Below are 18,469 nucleotides of genomic sequence, written 5' to 3'. Positions count from 1 at the left end.
TCGGGCTCGAAAATCAACGAGGGCTCCTGTTTTCTCGAAGCTGGCTTTCAAGACTGCAACGACTCCTCCGGCTCCAGTGAAGCGGGCATTGTGGGTGAACAGAGTGGCAGCCAGTCTACACTGCAGACACCTAACCGCCACGGAGGCCGTCATCCGTTTGAGGACATTCTCATTCCGGTTACATGAATGCGGATACCTTCCGTGGATGACAGCCTAGCTTATGCTTAAGACCCAATAACTTTGAAAAGATGAAGGTTGACCTTGCATTCCAACTTTTTGAAATGAGGTTATTAAAGGACTTTTTTTGCACCGGCGGCATGTGGAGACTATATACACTCGGGTGCAACCAACAGAAGACTTCGTCAAGCTAATCAATCGCCTGATACGAGTAATGACCTCCAGGATAACCAAGCGTGCACTTAAGCCGGGTAGCCCAGACATGCGTTTCTTGGAAGACTTTTTAGGATATCTTGACAAGTGGGAAGAACATGCCAGCATTGCCTTCCACTCGCATTGTCACCTTTGATTAAACATGATGCCTTCGTTCTATTAAACCGAATCTGTGTTTCGTGACTTGTATTCTTTGAGTTTGAAATCCTCCAAACGCGAAAGCTCTCATGTGCGTTTACCGGGTTAGCGTGTGGCTCACGTACCGATTGAGCTTTCAAGTTCGAGCAATCTGCACAAAGCAGTTCGATATTAACATTAGCATGTTAAAACGTTATATCAATCCTAAGCTCCTGAAAGAGCTCTAAAACAAAGTATTAAACGTGAGCCAAAGCAACGCGCAGCTCCCTTTCCAACTCTCAGCAGCGCGGCGCAATGTGCGCGAGAAACCGGCTCGCACCCTCTCGCACCACAGCGCCGCTATGCGGCCGCCGGCGGCTTTCATTGCTCTCCGAGCCATCCCAGCCGGCGCGCTCGACACACTCTAGGCACTATACCCTAGACTGTCCCTGGATTCCCCATGCTTTTCAGAGCGCCCGGGCGCGACCCGGCCGCATGGCCGGCGGTGTCGGCGGCGCGCCGCAAGCAAACCGCAGTTGCCCAGCCGATGGCCGTCGGCGGAGAGGCACGAGGCCTAGCTTGCATGCAGTGCGGACACCATGGAAACGGCAGCGATGTCAAATAACATATGCACGCTTCGAGCCGCGAAGAGGTTTCCGAACCAGCTTGTCACACAACACGAATTGCCGGGAAATCACAGTTTAATTGCTTTTCCTTTATCTAGATCTGTGTGAGACCTCTCGGCGACAAAAACAATCGAGGTTCGCCAACGCAGTGTGACCTGTTCGTAGGCCGGCCGGGCGAATTTTTCAGTGACAACTGCACACCATGTTCGCGGTGATTCCGCTCTTCTGCACATTTCGTATATTTGCAAAATGTTTCCTTGCAAAATAGCTTTCTCGGTGCGACGTCTTTCAGGCGCGCAGGCTGTCGGCAACGGTCGTCCGTCCCGTTGCCACGCGTCCCGATATAATTCGGTCTTTTTCTAAGCGAAATAGTTCATTATGAATTGTTTTAACCAGAAATGCGCCGGTGACCGCTCTTATTCGCTACAAAAGGGCCTCCTCACTCCAAACTAATGCGCCGGCGAATGCATATGATGCCGGCCGGCAACACCGCGGCGCCGGCGCTATTATAAGCATATCCTAGCTGCAATAGCTAGCTAGTCCATGACTGTAGGGGGCAAAAAAAAAAGCTTTGAGGACAAAGGTAATAGAGATACGTACTAGGTCATTCGACTCTACAAATTTTTTAGGTCAGAATTGTGATGCTGGGAGTGATATGTTGATTAGGGAAAAAAAAAACTAAATAAGCTGTAGTATTAAAGGATGACCTCTCCCTGTTTTGGTTACCCTGTTGTTAAAAACAATTAGGTGCCTAATGAATATCCTATTCTCATTTGGGCTATGATTATTATAAAACTATGTAAGTCATTTCACATTGATCAGGGCTTGTTTTAGATTAAGCTTTATAAAGCAAATCCCCATCTTGCACTTGTAGCATAATGCCTTCATACCTCAAATAAAGTTGATGGAGCATATCATAAAGTCGCAATTAATACAACCGGATTTCAGAACATTCAGCCTCAGGATTTCAGGCTAACAAGAAGAAATGTTGTACATTGTTACTAAGGTCATGTTATATATGAGTAACTATAGGAGCATTATAAGATGTTACTTTTTAAGTAGTGCAGAAATGTGCATAGCCTTTAGAAAACATGAAAATATTGCAGCGTATATCACATGAAGAGTAATGTCATTGTATGTTTTGTAAGTGTCAGCATATGTTTGCTGTCAAATTGCGATCCATGTGATGCATGCATCTTTTAATGACTTAGTGCTTGTTCTAATGCAACGCATGGGCCATTTCAGCTTGTCATGCCTTCGCATGTCTAATATGTAATAAACAGCGTCTTACGTCTTCTGCATTTCTTTCACGGCAACAAGTTTCGCATCCGTCATATGTGTAAATTGTGATTTTTAACTGGACCTGTAGCCTGAAACAGACTGCTGACTGCCATCACAAATTTGTTTGTATATATTCAAACACTGCATTTATTTTCGTTCATAAAAACATTGAAATGCTTTAATAACTTTCATTGCCTTGAGTAAATGTTTGTCATTCGTTACATTGATTGCTTGCAGTCCAGAAATTCTTTACATTCTTATTTAGGTGTACCTTACACTTACAAACACATATAAAGTTATATAAGTGGTACACTATTTTTCCTTCCATTTAGTATCTCTTTCACACAACCTCAGAGTTTAAAAACAATTATTTATCAAACAGCACTTGTGAATATATCCAAGTGGACACTTATTTAATTGCACAATGATGGCATAATGCAATGAAGAATAAGTTAATGTGGTCCACCACTTCAGTTTGCAAAAGACTTATGAAAGAGAAAGGTAGCATGCACTATAGCCAATTTTTAACAAAATTTTCTGGGTATCTGCCACCTTTTATACAACTAATATGTCAACAGCAAAAAAAAAAAAAAAAATCTTATACATTACTAAGGTGCAAAGATGAGTAAAACGAGTATTTGCTGAATTTCGGGCTGTCCAGACATTGTGGGATTGCTTTTCAGGATATAAAAAGGCATTTTTTTAGCATAAAGGAGGGGTTAGAAACCTTGCTGTCCCTATAGAGGTGTGAGGACTGCACTGGGTGCAGTGCTCAGGAAAGCGTGGCTGGGAAGGGGGGGGGGGGGGTAATGCAAAGAATGCAGTTAGAGAAATATATGCAAGGCAATTCACATGCTGCAATACTGTGGGCCTTAAGTTCTTTTCCTCAAGAGAATGCTTTCTCTCTTTTGTTGCTGTAAGAGAAGGTTATTGTTAAAATGAGAGATACAAGTCAGTCCATCATGAAATCAAACCTGACGACGCCCACTATCACTCCGCTGCTGAAGACCACTTTGAGACTAAATGTATTCTGTTAGCAAGGCATCACTGCTCATTGGTACCTTTTTTATTTGCATGGAGGCTAAAGTAGTCTGTGCCATTGCTTTTCTATGTTGCTTGCACCTATAGCATGCAGTACCTGAAGTAGTAAATGCTGCACAATTCCATTTGCAGACAAAGCATCTATACCTTGACAAAGTAGTGGCAAAGATGTATGATTTAAAGCTCTTTCTCAAAGATGATGTGTGGCCACAGTGTGCAAGGCTATTGAGCAGAAATTCATAAAATCAAATGAGCTCAGAATATCAGTAGACAGACCCCAGAAGTTCAAAAAGAGTATGGTAGGGGAATGTGTCTGAGGTTCAGGGTTTTCATTGCGGGAAGAAAATAAAAGGGGTGATGCTTGACTGCACTGGTAGATTTTATGCCGAGCTCTGCATTAAATCAAAAGCGATTTTAGAAGCCGCAGAACATATCTGGCCCTCTTGAAGTGAAGAGATTTCTTTATTCTACTGAGGGACCTCTCAAGCCTTAAAGTATGTATTCCGAAGCTTACATCCTCCTACAACAAGCTGTCTGATAGAACACATTTCATCGAAATGCCTTGGCTGAGGAGACGCCTCAAATGAAAGTGGCAAGCATTGGACTCGAAGAGACCAACAGTTGGGCAGCATTGGAGTTTCCCAGATTGAGATTTTCTAGAGCCTCTCCCCAGCCTGCAACTATTCCTAATATATGAGTGTCTGTTGTATCCTGTGAGAGGAGGAGGTTGTGTCCTGTGAGGAAGAGGACCTATGATGGGTCAGTGCACGCTTTCAGATCTTGCATTATCATCTCTCATGAGATAGCAAAAAACATTGATTTTGACAAACCAAGTAGCAGCTTTGAAGCCTTAAAGACCGGAAAATGAAAATGTTGGCATGTCGTATTTTTTTTTTGCTTTATGCTCTTTAGATCAATACCAGCTTTCAAAACAAGATTTATAATATCTGAAATTAGTTGCTCAAAGCAAGATGACTTCAGTGTTTCCCACTTTTTGTACACAAGCGATTTCTTTAATTGATCAAGGGGTATGCTTATTTCATTTGTGCGGCAGGATTAATTATGCACTTGTCCCTCTGCAAAATTTGATTTTACAGCGTAGTTGTTGAAGGCCTCAATTATGACTGCTTGTTTGTTTTTGTAACTTCAGTTCTCTTCTGCGTGTTCGAGTTGTCCTTTCACTATTAGCCTGCTTACTTCTCAAATGGCATTTCTACGCCCATATTTGCATGTGAACGCTCAGTCTAACATTCTAGCTGGTTCGTATTTACTTTATTCTTTGTCACTGTGGCCGATGTAATTACAGTTGTCTTGTGCATGTTCAAAGCTTTCAACAGTCCTTATGAAGAGTTTGTGGAAGCATAAAAAATATGAACTGCAATACAGCACATTGGCCAGTTCTCAAGGCTTTTGCTGGCACTGCGCTATGCCTGATGTAAACGAAATTGTTCACAATGGCACCGTGTTATAATCCTGGTCGCATCTGCCAGTTTGCCACTTTTTAGTTACTGTGCGTGTTACCAAGTATTTCTACATGCTCGAAGTTTGCAATTCTTGTGGCTCTTATATGCCCTTTTATTTCAGTGGTCCCAATCTAGAAATTCATCTGTCAAAAACCTCTACTTAGTTCTTCACAAATGCACCTTTCTTAAGAAAAAAAATATGACATATGCCCCTCGTAATATAGCTTATTATCAGTTGTGGGGTATGCTTGTTACGTTAAGCAACGAATGAAAAAAAATGCCTCGGCTTGCACAATGTTGTGCGATACGAAAAACGAACTTCCCCAATCGAAGAAAGCCTTGACGACAAAGTAGTTGATTGTATTGCGCTCAGGTGTGTTCATGAAGAAGGGGGGGGGGGGGGGTTGCCCCACTTTATTGCACCGGATGTCGCAGACCTACGCCATTGGGGGTTAGAAATGGAGTGCTCTCATGGGATACAGAGGAAAGAATACAACCAGTCATGGAGACTGCAAACATGCGCCTTATCTGCACTTGTGCCCTCGTTTTTGTGTTCTTTCTGAGTTGTAAACCATCAACAGGTAGCAAGGCTCGCATGCAACGGGTACCTTACACGCATGAATGTTGATCCCAGTTGAATTCCAGTTGGGGATCCATTGTTATCCAACCGGTATGAACTGGAAGTCTGTTCCTTAAACCATTTACATCAGTTAGGATTTTTGCCTGGGTTGTTTCAAAGTAATGTAGAAATGTTGTCAGTGTTGTTCAAGTTACTGCCTATGAAGCAACACAGTTTTACAAAAAAGCAATGGTTGTGAGCCGCCTCATGCATTTATTTTTTCGTTTTGAAAATGTTTCAAGCTACAATAATTGCCATGTCACTTTGCATAAAAGAAGCTATAGCTTTTTACAGGAATGGTTTTAGAGTGTGCTAAAGAAAGAAAGTGTAAAGAAAGATGGAATAGTGACATGTGGCCTCTTTTATGCATGATGTATGTGTGCCACACATGAAGTGAAAAGATATCTCTGTTGGTTAACGGCTTTGCACTCAGTGGATTAGTCATGCAGTGTTGCATGACAGACCACCGAAGGCCCAATACATCCTACAAAAGACTAAAAATGAGAAAACATGACGATGAAGTTGAAGGCCCATGATCTGCCAGGAAACAATGGGGGTGGCTCTGAGAAGGACTTTTATATTGGCAGTAGTAAGGATGGCAGTCCTCTGCTTTGTGGCTCTTCACTTCGCAGTGACAACACTGGTGTATACTGCACTAACACCTACTGTAGTTTTGACCATGCTGTCAGTTATTCTGACAGCTGCGGCGGTGAGCGTCAGCCAGTGCTCTAAGTTTCAAGTGTTCATTTGTAAAAGATGTGTTCTAGATCCTGCTAAAGAGTCTTGTATTATCCAATTGAGTTTCCAGAATTTACACTTTCTCTAGAAGCCCTCATTCCATTTAGGGATCTTTTCATTCTTTCCAATTAGAATTTTCAGTTTCTAATTGAATTTGCATAATCAAATGTCTTCCAGTTTCCAGATGACCTCCCAGCTGGAATAAATACTTAGTCCCAACTGCATAGTTTTAACTCTCTTTAAAGAAGCAATTTATTTTTATTATGGGCTGCTAAGTTATGGTCATCTTACGGGTTAGAATTGATATTCCTAATGAACATCCAAACTGAATGGACAATTGGTATGCATGGTGAAACTGGAATTCAAACTACATTTCAATGATGCATTGTGTGTGTGCTGGCTAAGATGTTAAAGGAAGCTGGTGCATTTCGCTCCCTAGTAAAAATACACCCAAACATATTAGATTTCAATTAATAGGCTTTGCAGTTAAAAATTTTGCAACTAATTTCAAAGTCCAATCTGGAGTCAATGATTTCAATTCGAGCATATTAGATAGTCTCGAGAGCTAAATTAAATGTTTCAGAGAGCAACTCATGCACTTAGGTCCTGGACCCATTTACAAAGGAGCAGCAGACGTTAGCTGCAGAGTAGCATAAAAAAATTTACACATTATTTAAAAAAAAGTGCAAGAATTAGAGACCCTATGTCTAGAAGATCTATTAATGCGAAAGTATTACTTCGCTATATTTATTTATTTTTTTATTTATTGTAAGTACCTACAGCGCCCATGAGGCATTATTGTAGGGGGGATACAACTACATACAATAACACATGCACAGAGGATATGAGGAAACTTGTTAGCAAGGTAACACAACACACTGATAGAACACTAAATGAATTCTCAAGTAGTATAAGTGATAACATAAAATACATTAACACAGCACTGGCAAACGCACAGATTTCACAGATTTCTGTCCGCAGACCGCGTCCGCACACCGCATCCGCAGAATGTGTCTGCAAAATCATGTCCGCAGCAGTTGTGAGTAATTGAGAAGTGGTGGAGGTTAATGAGTGGTGTTTAATCGATGGAGGGTGATGTAATGTTGCAGCAGCATCCATTCTTTTGCATTGCTCCAATGCAGATTCTGCAGTGCTCTTTAACTTTGCAACATTTCTGATTTTACAACCCTAAAAAGTGTATTCATAGCTGTTTTCACAATTTCAGGAAGGAATACTTGTTTAAGTTCATTCAGTGAGACCATTAGATTGTGTTTTATTGATTGCAGGTTGCACCAAGTGTGAAAGTGCGGGAGAAACCAGAGGTTGGAGTTTTGAGTTAAAAACGGAGTAGCTCTAAATTGCAGCAGTGCCATCGAGTAAAAAAAGCTTTTACTGTCCTGCTAAGAAAAATAGGAAATATGCAACAAGTGGCATTCATAGTTAAATATAATTATACTGTATTCTGCATGGAGGCGTCATGTCATAAACCGGCAGTCAATATCGGTTATGTAAGAAACACTCATTTAATTTACTGAGAATTATCATTTTATTGATATTTGCTCTTGTGGTGCTTGCCCACATAAAACTGCAATACCTTATCTGTGGGGACTTGCATAATTAAAGGCAAGGACAGTACCACATGAAGGTAAAGCTCACTCATTGAAGAAATCTTTTTTTTTTTATTTGCAGTGTTGTTTATATGAATTTCCTATCTCAAATGAAAAAAATTCACACTTATGCGAGTTTCTACAAGGTCAATATTTTTATTATAGATCGGTAGCCATCTCTTACATCATTTTCTTATTTCAGACTCAAAACAAAATAGTTTTTCTGTGTTTATTTTTCCATGAAATTGGACCAGGCAAACGATTTTTCAAGTAAATAATTTCAATCTAAAACAGTCTCATTGAGATCAAAGCCAGTAATAAACACACTATCATCAGCATACATGATGAGCTGAACACTGTTGTCAATATGAATTATGTCATTTATGTACAAATTCAGCAAAAGTGTGCCTAATACTCTTCATTGAGGTACTAAACAAAATATATAAAGGATGATTTGTTTTTGTTACTGTTCATCTGATTCCTTGAATGGGACTTGATTCAATTATTTCCAATACCTTTGCGAGTGCTGGTAATTAAAAAAAATATCTCTACGAACGTGTGCTCCATGCTCTGGCAGATTTCATAGAGTTCCCCGATAGAATATTGAGCTTTTATATTAGCATTGCATAACATGTTAATTGGATGTGAAGCATGTTTGATGTTCACAAATGCATGCCATTTCCATAATTTCGACTCCCTTAATTGTACGAAATGTTGGCACAGAGCTGAAGTGTCGCCATTGAATTGGACTCCAAATTGTTGACTGGGGGCCGATATCCCGGTTGGAAATGGTCATTTCCGATTTTGATTCGGCCTCAACTGCTTTGTTAAACTTGGAACAAAGCCATACTGCCGCGGTGCAATCCATCGCTACGTATGTGGTTCGGCTAGAGCAGCTCTTTAGACACAGTGACAAACAGAGACCAATGACAATTTTTATTTAAGAAACAGCCAACAAAAGTGAACTGAAAACATGGCAACCGCTCACCCCATACATGGTTACTATACAAAGGCACACTGCACTTGAACCTTGTCTAGGACGCCTAGCGCGTAGGATGCTTTCGTAAAAAAAAAAAAAAAAAACCCGGCGTTGTACACAACATCGAATCTAGGTGCGTACACTTCTGCCTTTTCCCGTGCTCTCCAGTTAAGTGATCCTTGGATGGCGACTATAACCTTCGAAATGTGATGGATTTATTAAAAAAAAAAACACAGCGGCACAAAGCCGCTGTGTATATTGTAGCCTATCGCGAGGCCTATAGTTTGTCGTCACTGCATCACTGGAGAGAACGACGCTGGCCACGTGCTAGCTGCAGCATCTGTGGAATGCACGAGGTGAGAATTAGGCAGTACAGTACTTTATGAAGCAATATTCAAGACGATTATGCAGTTGTTATATAAAATGTCGATACTTCCATTAACATCGCTGAACAAAGCCGCACCACACTGTTAACCCTGTTGTATGGGCTTAGTTAGCGTTCGTCGCGGCAGCAGAGTGACACTTGCCATGTGTTCTGCAGCTGCTGCACGAAGACTCGGAAGAATGCGTGAGGGAAGCAGGTAATAAGCACTGTAGCACTTTATTAAATCAAATTTGACACGATTATGCATGCGTGTATTTACGTATAGCCTGGTAAAGAGGCCTAGCGCGCAAGTTATTTTGGTGGCCGCGGCGATTGATACGAAGCCACGTGCAACGTAGAGAGGGAAGAGGAGCACGGGATGTGCAGGTCTGCGGTCTGCCAGGAAACATTGGGGCGGCCCTGAAAAGGGCCGTTTGGATGCGCAGCGACGTGACGGCGTGGCGAACACAACGCCCTGCACTCGTCCGTGGCCCTTTGCCGTGCACCGTCAAGAGTGGTGCACTACGTCGTACACAGTGTCTGGTTATATGCTGCCCTGGATGCTGTAGCGATGCTTCCACTGTAGACATTTACGAGGGTTGCCGCGATGATCTTGGAGAGCTGATCGATGCCGCCATCCCTGACATGGGCTGCTGCCTGTATACAAAGAAAATCCTCGGCCTCTTCGCAGCATACAGGAAACGGTGCTGTAAAAAGAGTAGAAAAAAGTTGCATTATGAACATAGCGATTTGATGAATGCGCAACATATTACAAAACTTTCGACAAAGAAATCTGCGTTCTTGTACCTCAATCAGGGTTGAGAATGCGCACGGCAGACGTGCGCCTCAGCATAGCAGTCAGGCAGCGGTTAGTTGCCGACGGCGGATGTTTTCGTGGGCGTCTCCATTGCCGTGGCCGATTTTTTTTTTTAAACACAAGGAGCGCCCATGCCACGAGCTGCTGCTGCACGAGGTCCTGGAAGCACGTGGGGAGAGACAAGCGACACAGCACTTATAAATAAGCAAAATGCGAGACAATTTTGCGCAATTTATACTTACCTTGACGGTGCTTGCGATCTCCCGCAGGTCGTCGCCATTATCAACGTCATTCCGCCCAACGTAAAGCACGGATCGGCGTGCCGAAAGCGCATTCACGTAAACGCGCAGGCCCGCCATCGTCGAGCACCTCGGTGACCGAACGCGCCGCTGCCATGCAGCAGCGAGATCCACGAACCGAATGCCGGAATCGCGCACGTTGCCAGAGCGGGGGGCACCTAGCGATTCCCTAGAGCGTCTAGGGACGAAAAAAAAAACAAGCAAACCCAGTTTTTGGCTACGTCACGTCCGGTTAAGCATCGCGCCCGACGCAAAAAACGTCACGCCAGGCCGCGGCGTGTCCACCAATCAGCGTTTCCAGCCGAGCTACCCCTAAACGCTTCTGGCGTGGGGCCCGTCAAAGGATGGCACCACCCTGAACGGCGGCGCTGACATCGAGGCACCCTAGCACCTTTACGATGAGCAGCGCCCCTGGCGGCCAAAGTTGGAAGGCATCGCCGGCGCGGACACCTCCTTCCATTGAGAGACCCCTCCGCACGGCACACTAGCAAGTATTTTCTAGGCACTATAGCGGAGTCGACCATGTGGCGGGTGCTGCTGCCGCGCGAAGAAATTCCTTCATCCCACCCCACAAGATCAAGAGGGAAATCGATGACTCGAACGAGGCTGGAACCAGCTCCTCGACCTAGGACAGCACATCCGTCGATGACGGCAGCCACTTCCTGCAGTTTGTCACCTCGTACGTGGTGAAAGACGAGCCCCACGAAGACAACGCAGAGGTCGCAGCCCCGCCGCCTGGTTCTGGCTGCGGCGTGGTCGAAATAATGCAGCGGTCATCTCCGTTTGAGATTCAAGCAGAGTTTGGAGAGATTTTGGTGGAGAACATCAAGACGGAAGAAGAGGACCCCGCTGAATCTCCCGCTGTGCCCCCACCAGCCTCGCTTCCATCAGCGCCGGCAGTGACCATCAAGACGGAGCCGCTTGACCCTGATGAGGTTGTCACCAACGGGTTTGGTGAACCGTCCACCTCACATGACCAGGGTTGCCAGGCGGACCCGTCGTCTACGGTGCTGATGCCCCCCGGCTTCATCAGTGAGCCTCCCGCGCCCTCGTCGGTGGCTTCAGGCCCGACCGCGTTTGTCGCGGGGAACGTCGGAGCCCTGACGGGTGAAACTGGTTTTGTGATATCTGAGGTGTACTCTGTTGCCGGGGGACAGCAAGAGTGTGCTGAAGACAAGGCCCACTGCGCGAGGTGCGTCAACGGCGAAGGGAAGCAGGCGCGAGACAAGTCGACCTGCACAAACCTGCCCACGCGCACCGTCTGGACGCAGACTGTGGAGCCAGACAAGGAAAGGAGGATGGCAAAAGGTATGGGGGAAAGAGAAAGATACAAGGTTCTGAATGTGGATTTTCAGAAAATAGCAAGGAGATATAAGAATGCCTTCCTGAACGTGCAGTGCCAAGCAGTTGAGGACAACAGCCAATTAAGGAACACAAGAGCTCTGTATAAGACAATCAAAGATATCAAAGGAAGCTTCTGTGCTAAGCTAGGCGTGATAAAGGACAAACGAGGCAAGGACCTCACTGAAGCCTCAGAGATAAAGAAGAGGTGGCAGGAATACACAGAAGAACTGTACAAGAAGGACCCGGATGTGCAAATCCAACATAAGACAGTTGTGATTACTGATCTCGAGCCGGGCATCCTGAAGAGTGAAGTTGAATGGGCCTTAGCCAGCCTTGCTAAGAACAAAGCTAGCGGAATTGATGGTATTCCAGCTGAGTTGCTTCAAAACCTCGACCACGACGCTGTTAACACACTGCATACATTATGTCAGAAGATTTGGACAACCCTGCAGTGGCCACAGGATTGGAGGAGGTCAGTTTACATCCCCATTCCAAAGAAAGGCAGTGCCAAAGATTTTTCCAACTACCGCACGATCGCGCTTATTTCGCATGCTAGCAAGGTGATGTTAAAAATCCTGCAAGGTAGGCTGCAGCAGTATGTGGATCGGGAGCTTCCGGACGTGCAAGCTGGGTTTCGCAAGGGCAGAGGAACTAGAGACCAAATTGCCAACCTTCGCTGGATCATGGAAAAAGCAAGAGTTCCAGAAACCCATTTACTTCTGCTTTATTGATTATGCGAAAACGTTTGACTGCGTAGATCACAGCAGATTGTGGCAAGCTCTCCAAGAGGGGCAAGAGGCCACAGTCAGAACTGGGCATGGTCTTACTGATTGGTTTCCGATTGAGAAAGGGGTGAGGCAAGGCTGCATACTGTCGCCCTGCCTATTTAACCTATATTCAGAGTGCATCATGAGGAAGGCCGGTCTGGACGAGTCTTCAGCTGGAGTGAAGATTGCTGGAAAACATATCAACAACCTTAGATATGCGGATGATACCACTTTAATGGCAGAAAGTGAAGTGGAACTCAAGAGACTTCTGATGCGCGTACAAGAAGAGAGTGAGAAGTTTGGGCTTAAACTGAACATTAAAAAGACGAAGATCATGGCGTCTTGCCCTATCAAGTCCTGGAGCATCAATGGACAAGAAGTGGAAGCTGTGACAGATTTTCTGTTCTTGGGCGCCAAGATTACCTCAGAAGGAGACTGCAGCCATGAAATTAGGAGACGCCTGCTTCTGGGAAAGAGAGCAATGGTTAGCCTTGACCGCCTAGTAAAGAGCAGAGACATTAGTCTGCCAACCAAGATCCGTATAACTCGTGCTATGGTCTTTCCAGTTGTGATGTATGGATGCGAGAGTTGGACTGTGAAAAGGGCTGACCGCCGAAGAAGTGACGCGTTTGAATTGTGGTGCTGGCGAAGACTCTTGAGAGTTCCTTGGACTGCCAGAAGATCAAATCAGTCGATATTGTCGACCATAAACCCTGACTGCTCATTGGAGGGTCAAATTCTAAAGTTAAAGCTCAGCTACTTTGGTCATCTGATGAGAAGAGAGGAGTCGCTGGAGAAAGATTTGATGTTGGGAAAGGTTGAGGGTCGCCGGAGAAGGGGTAGGCAGCGAATGCGATGGTTAGATGGCATCCTCGAGGCATTGCAGATTAAGCTATGTGATGTTAAGAAGATAGTGAGAGACCGGAAAGCGTGGCGTGACATGGTCCATAGGGTCACGAAGAGTCGGACACGACTGAACGCCTGAACTGAACTGATAGCGGAGCAGTCAAAACTGCTCCGCGGAAATCGGGGGAAGCGACCGGAAGTTTGCATGACGTGATTTTCCGAGCGACGCTTGCGCATGCTCTAGCTAGCGCATCCATTTCCGCTGGCTCGCCGCGTTGGCTTCTGGTCTCTGCAACGCGCCACTCCATAGCAGACGATCAGTGTTTGCCGCCGCCATGAATGGTGATTCGCGTCGCGCTCTTGCGCTCGCTTTGCTTGAGGACAGCGAGTCGGAGAGCAGCAGTTCCGACTCATCTGTCGAAGAATCAAGAATTAACTATTTATATGTCCATCGTCCGTGTAAACTCAAAGCCGCGCACGTTATAGCTCGGCTCTGGAAGACTGCAAACATTCGATACGTGAACCGAAGTTTTCTTCCATATTAAAGAAAGTGCTGAAGGAGTCTTACCGTATGTGTCCGCGCTCGGCTCTTCGAGCAAGGAGGATATAATTGCGTAAACGGCTCCATATCAAAGGGAAGAAAGGCTGCAGGCTTGCAAAGCAGACGACGCGAGCGCACGAAAAGCGCGGGCAAGTGCAAGGAATGATGGGTACTTTCTCCGTCTGGATGGATGGATGGATGGATGGATGGATGGATGGATGGATGGATGGATGGATGGATGGATGGATGGATGGATGGATGGATGGATGGATGGATGGATGTTGTGGCCTTCCCCTTTGTAACGGGTGGATATGGATATTACATTATAACAATATCCTGGCCTGGATCACTTTCACCTACTGCACACTAACACTTACAGGTACATAGATACAGATTAACATTTTCATCTACTATTTTGGTCGCACTATCTTCCACCACTCTCTCAAGCGGCACTTGGTCTTGGCCACCTCTTTGAATTGTCTTGCGCAATCAGAAGCGTCGCGTATACTGAAGCCAAGTGCCTGTGGGAGTGTAGTGCCCTCTGTCGGCGCTGGTGTGAGGCCCGCACAGTCGAGAACCAAGTGGTCGATAGTCTCCTCACTCACTTCCCACACTCTGCACACCGTACTTCGCACACCAGCATCGTAGCGCTGGCGATAGATGTGAGTTCGGAGGGCTCCGGCTCGTGCCTCGAAGGGGAGGCTGCTAGAGATGTCGTTGTCATAGAGGGGTTCCGCACAAATCTCTTGTTTGTGTTCTCTGTAGAGCTTAAGTGTGAACTTTCCCTATATGGCCTTCCTCCAGCGCTCAGTTTCCACCTTTAAAAGCCTGTGCCTGGCCTGTCCATCTGGTGCGGATCCCATTACGGTGGACGTAATCGAACACTTGTCGCGCTAATCGGTGTGGATGCATGAGTCTCAGCCTGCCGTCATACGACGCCTTGCTTCGCGCTTCTCGCGCCTCAAAACTAGACCAACCAAGGTCGCCTTGAATTGCCTCGTTTGCAACGTTCCCATGGCAGCCCGGAGCCAGCCTTCCAACAGTGTGTTGACTGCGTTCCAGCCATTCGCGGGTAGGTGCTGTAGAGCATACCACCGCATTGCCTGTGGGAGTGTAGTGCCCTCTTTCGGCGCTGGTGTGAGGCCCACACAGTACAGAACCAAGTGGTCGATAGTCTCCTCACTCACTGCGCACACTCTGCACACCGTACTTCGCACACCAGCATCGTAGCGCTGGCGATAGATCTCAGTTTGGAGGGCTCCGGCTCGTGCCTCGAAGAGGAGGCTGCTAGAGATGTCGTTGTCATAGAGCGGTTCCGCACAAATCTCTTGTTTGTGTTTTCTGTAGAGCGTAAGTGTGAACTTTCCCTCCATGGCCTTCCTCCAGCGCTCAGTTTCCACCTTTCTCTCGCCCACTTTCGCTCCGCCTCCTCTTGTACGGGCTGAGAATAGAAACCGTACTTCCTGTGGAGTTGCTGCAGTCGCTTCGTCCATCTGGTGCGGATCCCATTACGGTGGAAGTAATCGAAGACTTGTCGCGCTAATCGGTGTGGATGCATGAGTCCTCAGCCTGCCGTCATACGACGCCTTGCTTCGCGCGCCTCAAAACTAGACCAACCAAGGTCGCCTTGAATTGTCTCGTCTGCAACGTTTCCATGGCAGCCCGGAGCCTGCCTTCCAACAGTGCGTTGACTGCGTTCCAGCCATTCGCGGGCAGGTGCTGTAGAGCATACCACCGCATTGGCAAAGGTCAGGGCAGGGACGTGAACCGCCTTCCACAGATCCCGCACCATAATAAAACGGTTAAAGCCCCACAAGCATCTCCTGCTAAGGATGTTGCCAGCCCGCTGGGATAATCTCCGTTTGCTCGCGAGCGCCACCTACTTGCTCCGGCCAGAGCAAGAGTATTCGAAACGCAGAGTCTGGGAGCGTGCTCTCCGCCGGATTAGAGGCGTTCTGTGATGGAGCGTGCGCGCTGCTCCAGTTCTGCGATTGGAATTCGCCATAGATATTTCTGCTGATTCTCCTTCAACAGGCAGGCGTTAGGCTTTCTTACGTCGATAGAACTACAGCCATCTACAGCGCGCCGTCGACACTGCGATAACGACCGGACATATCGCAAAGACAACTCCGCCTCCGCGTAGTGTGCGTCGTGCCGCGTCTGACAGACTGCGCGCTTTCGTGCTCATTCAGCTGCAGCGATGTCGTTCAAGTCCAAAGCTGCCTCCCTTTGCCAGCGGCTCGTTCGTTCGAGCTTGGCGGCGAAAAACGCTCACCGGCGAGGCATACTGCAACGAACCTTTTCAACCACTGAAGCGCGAGCCGATCTGGGTGAAGTCAGAGGAAGCGGTCAGCGCGATCAAATCAGGCAAGTTACTCGGTACACCTGCTGAGATTGTTTTGCGGTCGCCTAAAATGGACGGCACCCAAAAATTGTCATCTGGGCACGCCTTTTCGTTCTCGCACCTTCCTGGCTCCTTTTTTTAGCGCGCCTTACGCAACGGGCTTTACGGGCGTCCTCGAGCAGAGTTCTAGATTTCATAGGGCACCTATCGCCTTTCGATTGCGGCCATGAGGCCAGCTCAGATATTGTCTCTTAGTTTGCAGCAGAAAATTAAAATTTATGATTAGAAAAGTTTAGGTTGTGTCAGTTTGTTCATTGTTGCGGAGGAAAAAATTCTTCCCTCAACAATTCTTTTACTTCCTTTACGCGTTTTGTCAGCGCGCGTAGGCTGCTACCGAAAATGCCGAAGACCCTTTGAGTTTGTAATTGCTAACTATAGCTAATTCTTCGTTTGTAAACCCGAATGTTCAAACTTGATCCTTGAGATACAAAGCTGTAGCGGGTGTTTTTTACTGGAAAACGAAGCCCGATTGGGCGTGTATCCGTATTCTTTGTATGTGACCTTGGAGTGCCACGAGTTTCCATTTGTATGGATTCGACGCGTAAACAACGAAGATGTAGGTGCACAGGCGTCGACGGTTCGCTTTTCATTTTCCGCGCAAAGGTCAGCCGGTTTGAATATACGACTCTCTACGAAGAAAGTTGTAATTTTGGTAAAAGAAAAACCGGGCAACCTTCGTTACACGACCGCGCTTTGACCTCGTTAACGGCGCATGTCGCACGCTTCGCTGATTCACTTAGCGCAAAAAAAGAAAAAAAAAGAGAGAGAGAAAATGGAAGCAAGTGGAAAGAAATGGGAGAGGGGAAGAGAACAAGAAACAGAAACGGGACTGGTAAGTCCTCAGGCTGCATTATTCATCAGCCGCAGAGAGATTTTCAGGTTGCTGCTGCACCCTGGAATGTATATATATATATATAACAAAATGTCATTTATTGCAGCATGTGTGTGCAGTTTCCTGTCGAACCAGTTCTTATCATTTGAAAGTGGTGCAACAAAAATCTCAACATAACAGCGTGGTAACAAATTAAAGGAACAGTGGCATTACTTCGGGGCAGCTGGCAGCTCTCAGGAGGAAGGATTTATCTTGAAAATGTTTTTACTCAACTATATCAGTTTAATTATAAATGCTTAGTAAACTGAACACAATTTCTGTGCTGCCATGTGTGCCGCATTTTTTTTATATTGCAGTAGCCAGAATAAATCTATGTCAAGCTTTGGAAGGATGGTTGTGTTTTCTCTCCCTCTTTTTTTTTTTTTTGCTTGAAATCTGTCGAAAGAGTAGGCATAAAGCTCGAAAGGGGGTAAGAGAAATGAAAGAGGTCCCGCAGGACCACGTGAGCCCAGAAGGCTGCCGGCCAGGAAAGTTGGCGGGAAGGAAGGTAAGAGTGAGGGGGAGTAGAGTAGGGGGCATTGTGAGCAACGCCTGCCTAGCCGGGAGGAAAGAGAGGGCAGTGAAGGTCGCTGCCCTTCCGCGGTGACTGCTTCACTGGGAGAAAAGGCTACAAGACGGGAAGTTGAAAGTGGTTTGGAGATTTGCTTTAGTCAAGGCCCTCGGGCAGAGAGGCTACAAGACGGGAAGTTGAAAGCGGTTTGGAGAATTGCTTTAGTCAAGGCCCTCGGGCACAGAGGCTACGAAAGGACGAGAGAATGGAAACCATATGTTCTTTGCGCCAAGCAAGTGAGGAGGAATGCGCAGAGTTTTGCCCTTGGCTTCGCTAAAACAACGAGGAGTGCGTTCGGAGCTCTTTGGTCGCCTCGACTGTTGGCTCGGTAATATTTTCAGTGGAATGATAATTTCGCTGAACTTTTTTTGTTTATGCAAAATACGTTTTACTCATGGTTTCAAATAATAATCACATACGTAAAACAATCTTCAGTTTTCACGGAATCGTCCTCGGTTCGAACAAATGGACATATTTTTTTATTAAAGATGGCACACAGGTCGGTGCTCATGACGGAGTGCTCTTGAAACGTCATCACGCGCAACTGAGCGATGCAACAGCCCGTATACTTGCTGTATTCCTATTAAGGAAAAAAAAGCGAAAACGACCATAGCTACGAGTACTTCAAGGTTAAAAATTTCCATGTTATTCTTTTTTTTTTTTTTTCAAATCAGGTGGACATTTGGAGCAAGAAAAAATCCGCATAGAGCTAAGCGTGGGCATATCAATAAATACAAAATACTCGACGAGCTAAGATCTGAAGAACTAAATTGGCAGTAAAGAA

Source organism: Amblyomma maculatum, chromosome 3 (genome assembly GCF_055883805.1).
Source record: "Amblyomma maculatum isolate TAMU_Amacu chromosome 3, ASM5588380v1, whole genome shotgun sequence".
Taxonomy (NCBI): domain Eukaryota; kingdom Metazoa; phylum Arthropoda; class Arachnida; order Ixodida; family Ixodidae; genus Amblyomma; species Amblyomma maculatum.
This window is presented reverse-complemented; position numbering follows the sequence as displayed.